This window comes from Apodemus sylvaticus, chromosome 3, assembly GCF_947179515.1.
Source record: "Apodemus sylvaticus chromosome 3, mApoSyl1.1, whole genome shotgun sequence".
In the NCBI taxonomy this organism is placed as follows: domain Eukaryota; kingdom Metazoa; phylum Chordata; class Mammalia; order Rodentia; family Muridae; genus Apodemus; species Apodemus sylvaticus.
Genome location: NC_067474.1, coordinates 149,662,368 through 149,671,380, shown reverse-complemented (window position 1 = coordinate 149,671,380; position 9,013 = coordinate 149,662,368).

Here is a 9,013-nt window from a genome sequence, read left to right as displayed (position 1 = left end):
CCTCAGACTCTCCCTAGCGCTGCCCCACCCTTGACAGCACAGCAGGGGCGAGGGTCCCGGTCGTTTTCCTAGGGCCCAACACTCTTACTTAGTCAAACTCCTCCAGGTTTCTTCTAAACAATTATTTTACCACAACAGTCTCCCTCATTCATAAAGTTCTCTTGCAGATCATCAACTTTCAGTTCACTCTCAACTTTAGAGAGGCTAGAGGAGTGTCAGGCAGGAGCACAGGGGCGTCCGCAGGTGCTGGCCTGCTCAAGGTCTCCCGCATGGGTTTTGTTTTGTTTTGTGTTTTTAAGTTTGGGCCTTGGTATGCAAAGTGAGTCCCCAGGTTAACTGTTTGTCAAGATTCCCTGGGTCTTTTTTTTCTCATTCCTAATGACACCTCTTGGGGGTCACAGGAAAATCCCATGAGATGGTAGATTCAAAGCCTTCTGCACAGCCTGCTCCATGAGAAAGAACCGGCAGCTGTTGCTATATCCGACTTTGATCTGAAACACACAGACCTCTTTAGTCTATAGCAGACCACCAAGAGGTGGTGGCACATGACTCTTAATCCCAGCACTTCAGAGGGAGAGGCAGGTAGATCTCTGAGTTCAAAGCCAGCCTAGTCTACTGAGTGAGTTCCAGGACAGCCCTGGCTACACTGGCTTGAAAAAAAAAACAATAAATAAATAAAATAAAATAAATAAATAATAAAAAACAAATTAAAAAATAGTCTGCTATCTCACTGGTCCTTCAAGTCCCAGTTTAAACCACTCCTCCTCCAGGAAGCCCTCCCTGACTGTTTGCCCTCTCTCACCCCAAGGCCTTTACTCTTTGAATGTTTATTGTAGTTTGCCTCCAGCAAGACTTGGCTTTCTTGCCTTGTAAATCTTTGCTTTCTATCTAAGTATTTTTACTGCTCTCTGTCATCTTTCTTTGAATGAGGCTGCAGAAGGTAGATAGCAATAGTATGACTTGCTTGCGTGTCCGACAAAGAGAGGCGGTAGTGAGTGAGATTTGAAATCAAAGTCTAGGGGGTCCCTCACAAAGTCCTGCCCCCTCCTTCCTAGCTGAACACCCCTGGGCAGGTCAGCTGCTGGCCTACCTCTCTGAACCTCGAGGGACAGTGGAGATGATGGCCACGGGTCTGCAACAAGACCCCACCACAGGCTCTTCACCACTGCCACCGGCATCTCCTGATCCCCGCACCACACCACACTGTTATTATCCCCATTCTACAGATGAGGGAACCTGGAAGGAATTGTGGCTGAGCAGGTTTGGAGCCGAGGCAGGGCCCCAGGGCCAGGGAGGGAAACGGAGGTGGCAGGGTGGGGCTAGGAGAAGAGAACCAGCAGCAGCCAGCGAGGGGGCCCAGAGCCAGGTCTCTGTGGTTGAGTTTCGGGTAGTTGGGGTTGGCTTTGGAGTTTCGCTGCCTGGGAACGGATGGATTCCTGCGAGAGGTGTGAGCATGGATCAAGCAGGCCTCCGTCAGCTTGACTTCCTGCTCCGTCGGCCCATGCTTCACGTCATGGTGTCTGTCAGTCAGGGTGCTGGACCTCGGAGCTTTGACCCTTACACCTTTGGCATCGGATGGTCACGTGGCCCTTCAATTGGATTTCTGGGACGCCCCATGTGTTGAGCGTGGAGTCCACCGAAGTGGGTGCATCTTGGGTGCTTGAGGGAAACACCCAGCCGTGCATTCACATGCTTATTTTTATTGTTCGGTAGTAGTTGTGGTGCTTCTGAAACAGGGTCTCACTATGTAGCCATGGCTGGCCACTCGCTGTAGACCAGGCTGTCCTCAAACTAGCAGAGAACCACCTGCCTCTGCCTCCCAAGCATTGGCATTAAAATCATATGCCACCAACCCAGCATGGTGGCCTGTACTTTCTAACCTCAGCAGTTGGGAGGCAGAGGCAGGCAGATCTCTGAGTTCAAGGCCAGCCTGGTCTATAGAGTGAGTTCCTAAAACAGCCAGGGATACATAATGGGACCCTGCTTCAGAAAACAGAAATCAAAGCATGTGCCACCATGCTTGTTTCGTTGAAGCCTCTGAGTTAGTGTGTAACAGGTACAACATGACCACGTGAGGAAACGATGCGTGGGGATTGTACGCAGTGACACTCAGCCTTCCTTACGCCGACCGAGACCCTTTAATACAGCTCCTCCTGTTGTAGTGACCCCCACAAATCAATTTTGTTGCTATTTCATAACTGGGCTTTTGCTACTATTATGAATTGTGATATAAATATCTGTGGGGTCTGACGGTCTTAGGCAACCCCTGTGAAAGGGTCTTTCATCGACACCCCCCCTCAAAGAAGTCCCAACCCACAGGCTGAGAACCTTGATGTAAAGGGATCTGACAGAAGGTCGTATAGGAATGAGATGAAGACGCTGAGGTCTTTTTAAAAAAGATGTACACATAAAAAAGATTTATGTGAGTCAGGTGGTGGTGGCACACGCCTGTAATCCCACACTCTGGGAGGCAGAGGCAGGGGGATTTCTGAGTTCGAAGCCAGCCTGGTCTACAGAGTGAGTTCCAGGACAGCCAGGGCTATACAGAGAAACCCTGTCTTGAAAAAACCAAAATCCAAAAAACAGATTTATGTGTATGATTGCTTTGCTTGTGTATTTGTCTCGGTGCTGCATGCATGCCTGGTACTAGTTCTTGAAGGTTGTGAGCCTCCATTGGGTGCTGGGAATTGAACCTGAGTCCATCACAAGAGCAACAAGTGCTCTTAAGAGCTGTGTCATCTCTATGGGGCCATATACCAAGAACGCTGAACAAAGCACCAGTCTTAGAACCCCATGCCTTGGGCTGGAGAGATGGCTCAGCGGTTAGGAGCGCTGACTGCTCTTCAAGAGGTCCTGAGTTCAAATCCCAGCAACCACAAGGTTGCTCACCCTCTTCTGGTGTGTCTGAAGGCAGTGACAGTGTACTCATATAAAATAAATAAATCTTAAAAAAAAAAAAAAGAAGAGGTCCTCCATTTAAAGAAAGAAAGACAGAAAGAAATATATGCCTTGCCAGTGAGCCAGGGGTGCCCAGGCTGCAGAAAGAATGTAAGACTGTGCAATCCCAGCACTTAGAAGTTGGAGGTGAAGGCAACTATTCAAGGTCAGCCTCAACTACATAGTCTTAGACTACATAGTCTTAGGATAGCCTGGACTATATGGCACCCTATATACGTACATACGGACATATGGATTACGTACTATGCACTGTTCACAACTGGGTGCATTAGGTAAGCTTCAAACCATTTACCAGAAGAAGAAATGGTGACTCAGGGTGTTAGGACCTGCCTGAGGCACAGAGCTGATAACAAAGCCCCTGCTCAAGCAAGGCGCAAAGAGCCTTGGAAAAGCCCCGGAACTGCTGTGAACTGCCATTCTCCATGTGGTCATCTGCTGGCATGTCTCCTGAAAAATATCTCAGACGCCTCTGCTCAAAATCCTGTTTGGAAGCCAGGTCATGGTGGCACATGCCCTTAATCCCAGCACTCAGGAGGCAGAGGTAGGTGGATTGCCAGGTTCTCGGGGCCATCCTGGTCTACAGAATGAGAGAGTGAGTTCCAGGATAGCCAAAACTACCCAGAGAAACCCTGTCTCGATAAACAAATTTAAAAATATTCCTGTTTATCAAAGCCTGAAATACTTGGTACAGGCTTCTCAGAGAGCCAGGTGTGGTGATTTGTACCTGTAACCCTGGCACACAGCAGACTGAACCAGGAGGATTGCCTTGAGTCTAGGTCACCCTAGCCTACATAGCAAATGCCAGACCTGCTAGGCTTATAGAACTCTCTCTCTCTCTCTCTCTCTCTCTCTCTCTCTCTCTCTCTCTCTCTCTCTCTCTCTCAATTAGAGAGCATGCATGAGGCCAGAGAGATGGCTCACCACTTAAGAACATTTAATATCCCTACAGAGGACCCAGGTTTGGTTCTCAGCATCCACACAGTGGCTTATGACTGCCTGCAAGTCTAATTCCACGGAATCCTGCATGTACACAGTACACACAATCACACAGACATTCTCTCTGTCTCTGTCTCTCTCTCTCTTTCTCACACACACACACACACACACACACAATCACACAGACATTCTCTCTCTCTCTCTCTCTCTGTCTCTCTCTTTCTCTCTCTCTCTCTCTCTCACACACACACACACACATGAATAAAATTATTTTTATTCTTTCAGACTGGGTCTCTCTATGTAGTCCTGATTGTCCTGGAACCTGCTGTGTAAACCAGGCTGACCTCAAACTCACTGAGATCTACCTGCCTCTACCTCTCCCAAGTGCTGGGATATTTAAGCCACTACTCCCATCATAAACTGGACAAGGACATACACATACATACATATATACATACATATATACATACACACATATACACCATATAAGTAAAAATAAAATTTGGAATCTCTTTTCTAGTTTCCAATTTTATTTATTTTATGTGCATTGGTGGTTTGCCTGCATGCATGTCTGTGTGAAGGTGTTGGATCCTGGAGTTACAAGACAGTCGAGAGCTGCCATGCTGGGAATTGAACCCAGGTTCTCCGGAAGAGCAGCAGTGCTCTTAAGCGCTGAGCCAGCTCTCCTGCCCCAAATTTTAGAATCTTCAAAGAAACAAACAAACCAACAAACAAACGACAACAAAAACCAGAAACAAAAGACCAAAAGAAGAGCCAGGCACCCTGAAGGCTTAGTCCTCCCATCCTGATCCCCTGCCACCACATTACCTGTCCCAATGGAATAGAAGTCAAGCAGGTGTACAAAAGAGAAAAATCTCCACTTATCTCTTATCTTTGTGCTTTCTATTAACCCTGCCTTTTCAGTAGGGGTGGGAGGATGGGGGTGGGGGGGTGGGGAGGTGGGGGAGTGGGGGTGGGGGGTGGGGGGTGGGGGTAGGGAGATGGGGGGTAGGGGGATGGGGGTGGGGGATGGGGGTGGGGGGTGGGGGATGGGGGTGGGGGTAGGGAGATGGGGGGTGGGGGGTGGGGGTGGGGGTGGGGGTAGGGAGATGGGGGGTAGGGGGATGGGGGTGGGGAGGTGGGGGATGGGGGTGGGGGTGGGAGAGTGGTCGTTAAAGAGCTGGAGCACTCACGCACCTGATAGTACTGCTTTCATCGAGAGAGTATAAGGCCCTGGGTTTGATCCTAGCACGCTGTGCTGAAGGAGATCACCACTGCTGGTGGGGGGAAGGGGGGAGGGACTGCTGTGAAGCTCGAGCCCTGGCTTTCCTGCTGTACTTGGTACATTCATTCGATATGGAGAATCAGGTCCTGTGCCTTTCTTTTTTGTTTTGTTTTGTTTTGTTTTTTTCCAGACAGGGTTTCTCTGTGTAATTCTGGCTGTCCTGGAACTCACTCTGTAGACCAGGCTGGCCTTGAACTCAGAAATCCTCCTGCCTCTGCCTCCCAAGTGCTGGGATTAAAGGCGTGCGCCACCACCGCCCGGGTGCCTTTCTTTTTTTTAAAGATTTGTTTATTTATTTTATGTATGTAAAGTGCACTGTTGCTCTGAAGTCACCTGATCCCATTACATAAGCTTGTGAGCCACCACGTGGTTGCTGGGAATTGAACTCTGGACCTCTGGAAGAGCAGTCAGTGCTCTTAACCGCTGAGCCACCTCTCCAGCCCGAATCCTGTGCTCTTCCCCTGTGCCTCTGTTTTTCCCCTGAGAAATGAGGCTGATTGAGGCTGAAATGAGGGAATCTGGGATGAGGATATGAAGTGCCTGCTGTGTGTGTGTGTGTGTGTGTGCGAGCACATGCAGGTATGTTTCATGAGCCATGGCTGGTGTGTTTGGGCGTGGAGGTCAGAGGACAACTTGCAGGAATTGGTTGCCTCCTTCTTCCCCGAGGGTCCTGGGGACTCAATGCAGGTGCATGAACATTTATTAAGCAGCCTGGAGATTTAGAAGGACGCTTCTCCAGGGAAGATGGACATCAGCACACAGCATCCTCGGTCACTTGGGAGGTGGCAAAGCCACCATGAGAATCTGCTTCCCCTCGCTGGCATGGCCAGCATGAGAGAGACAGACACTAGCAAGTGTTGGCCAGGATGTGGAGAAACCCGAGCCTCGCGCTTTGCTGGGAGCAATGAGTTAGTGCAGCTGCTTCAGAGAGAATTTGGCGGTTTCTCAACGCCACCCCCCCCACACACACACACAGAGCATGCCTGTAATCTTGGGACCCAGGCCATACAGTGTGACCATGTCTCAACAGACCCTGCTTCCGTTAAATCAATATATAGATAAATGAATAAAACATAAAGTCTGGGCATGACACATAGCTTTAGTCAGAGCACTTGGGAGGAAGGTAGATCTCTATGAATTCAAGGCCATCCTTGGCTACAAGGTGAGACTTTGTCTCAAATATATAAAGGTATACAACTCTAATGTGCTCCAGCGTAGTAATCCTGGATAGAAACTGAAGAGAACTGAAAACCCAGCCCGGCGTTGGTAGTTCTTGCCTTTAGTCCCAGAGGCAGAGGCAGGCAGATCTCTGTGAGTTTGAGGCCAGCCTGGTCTACAGAGCTAATTCCAAGCTAGCCAGGAAACACAGAGAAACCCTGTTTCAAGAAACAAAACAGAAGAAAACCCTTCTCTACATAAAAGTGTGCACACAAACTAAGCGTCGTCATGGTGCATGACTCGGTTCTAACAGAAGCTGGGGCAGGCATGAGTTCCAATCCAACCGTGGCTCCATAAGGAGACCCTGTCAAACAAACCAACAAGTGTGTACACAAGTAGTTGTAGTCACTCTGTTTTTAATGACTCCAGAGTAAAAATAACCCAGCCACCATTGACTGATAAATGGGCAAATTAGATAAACTGTAAACCGAAGCCATGAATCCGTTCCGTGTGTGCATCCGTGGGTTTGGGATTTTTGTTTGTTTGTTTGTTTGTTTGTTTTGAGACAGCGTCTCTCTATGACTGTCCTGGAACTCGTTCTTCAGATCAGGACAGCCTTGAACTCACAGAGGTCTCCCTGCCTCTGCCTCCTGAGTGTTGGGATTATAGGCCATATAGATACATGAAAAGGACCATTTATACCCCAAAATAAATTAGCCTTCAAACCGTTTTGCCAAGCGGAAGATGCTGGACATCGAGGCTACATATTATAAGATCTAGTTTATGTGAGACACCAAGGCAAGTCCAGGAATGGGCGGTCTACACACAGACAGAGCATGGACCAGGAATGGGCCATCTACACAGACAGAGCGTGGACCGGCGTTTGCTGGGGATGGGCCGGTCTTCTTTACAGAGGAGGGAAGGAGAGCACGTGACAGGCCCTGTTCCCACCTATCTGCGAGGTTTCAAGTCTCTGTTTTCTCAGGTTCGAGGGCGATGCGCTGCTGGTGAGCCTTTCCATGGAGCAGTGGGCTCTGCAAGGCCCCTCCTGGCTTGCCTGGTTTCCTCCTCGGTGCCTTTGAAGGAAGGATCCGGGCGAAAGGGGTAGGCTGCCATCTAGAGGGCAGCTGCCGCGCCTGGTGCATGCGTAGATGGAGGAGAGCAGGCCGAGGCCCTGGTGGGAAAGCCCTGGCTTCCAGTTTGGGCAGATACTTTCCAGATGTTCCCAGAGGCTGACAATGTTTTCCGCAGATGTTGGGACCTGTGGAGGTGACCCCACATGGAAGGGGGCCGTCCATCCGCACATGTAGCTCAGTGATAGAGCGCTTGAGACGTTCGTTTACTATCTCCAGAACTGAGGAAAAAAAAAAACCCTGCTGATCTTGAGGAGAGGGGCGGGAGTGGGAGGTAGAGAAAAGGTGGGAATAAAGTAATCAGAACACATTACATGCATGCATGAGATAGTCAAAGAATTCATTTAACTTAAACATTTTTTGTTTGTTTTTGTTTTGGATTTGGTTTTTCGAGACAGGGTTTCTCTGTGTAGCCCTGGCTGTCCTGGAACTCACTCTGTAGACCAGGCTGGCCTTGAACTCAGAAATCCGTCTGCCTCTGCCTCCCAGAATGCTGGGATTAAAGGCATGCGCCACCACCGCCCGGCTATTTTTAAATTTTCTTTTTCTGGATTTAGTGGCTCATGCCCATAATCCCAGCACTTGGGAGGATGAGGCAGGAGGATTGCCAGCATCTTAAGGCCAGTCTAGAGTCAGACAGAGAAAGAAACAATAGAGGTGCCTGACGGAGGTATCTAGAGCAGTTTGGGGCGCACCATGCTCAGTCTGTTTTCTTCTCCTGGTCCACGAGTGCCTCACCCTGTCTCTTTCTGGCGTAAGGTCTAGCAAGCAGCTCCCCACCATGGCTGGACCGTGGGACGCCACAGCACCTTTGATCTCCAGCCTCCTCACATTTTGGCCCCGAGTTCTGATCAACACACTTCTCCCAACCACCTCTGCCTCTCCCACCTCTGCTCCTCGGGGACCCACAGTGTTCTGCTTAAAACCTTTCTTCACCCCCAGCCCCAGGGAAACACCCTGTGCTTGCTAGCTCTGTCTGTCTGTCTGTGTCTTTCTCTCTCTCATCTTTTTTTTTTTTTGCCGATGTCTTTGAGATGGGATATCAGTTATCCCAGGCTGGCCTCCAACATTCTATGTAGCCCAGGATAGCTTTGAGCTCTTGAATCACTTGATTCTACCTCCTGAGTGCTGGAATTACAGACGTGTGTCACCAGACTTGGTTTCTTGATTCTTGGATAAGGCCTCACTGTATAGCCCAGGCTGACCCCAAACTTGATACCCTCCTGCCTTGGGTACTAGGAGAGTGGGACTACAGGAGAGCTTCACCATGTCCGTTGCTTTTCTTTTAACCTGTTAAGTCACTGAGAACGTCATGGATTCTGTGTTCATTCCCGATTCAAAGTACTCAGGATTAAAAACAAAACAAAACAATATACAAAACAAACAGCTGTGCCTGAAGGCTTCAGAGGAATAAAAGTGAAGCTTTGGGGTCAAATCTGGAGTCCAGGCCAAGGCGAGCAGCAGAGCCTGGCGTGTGCCCTGCCCCGGTGTAGCCCTTGCCCAGTCTGAGCTGATCCTAGAGTTCAATCCCCGACATAACTGA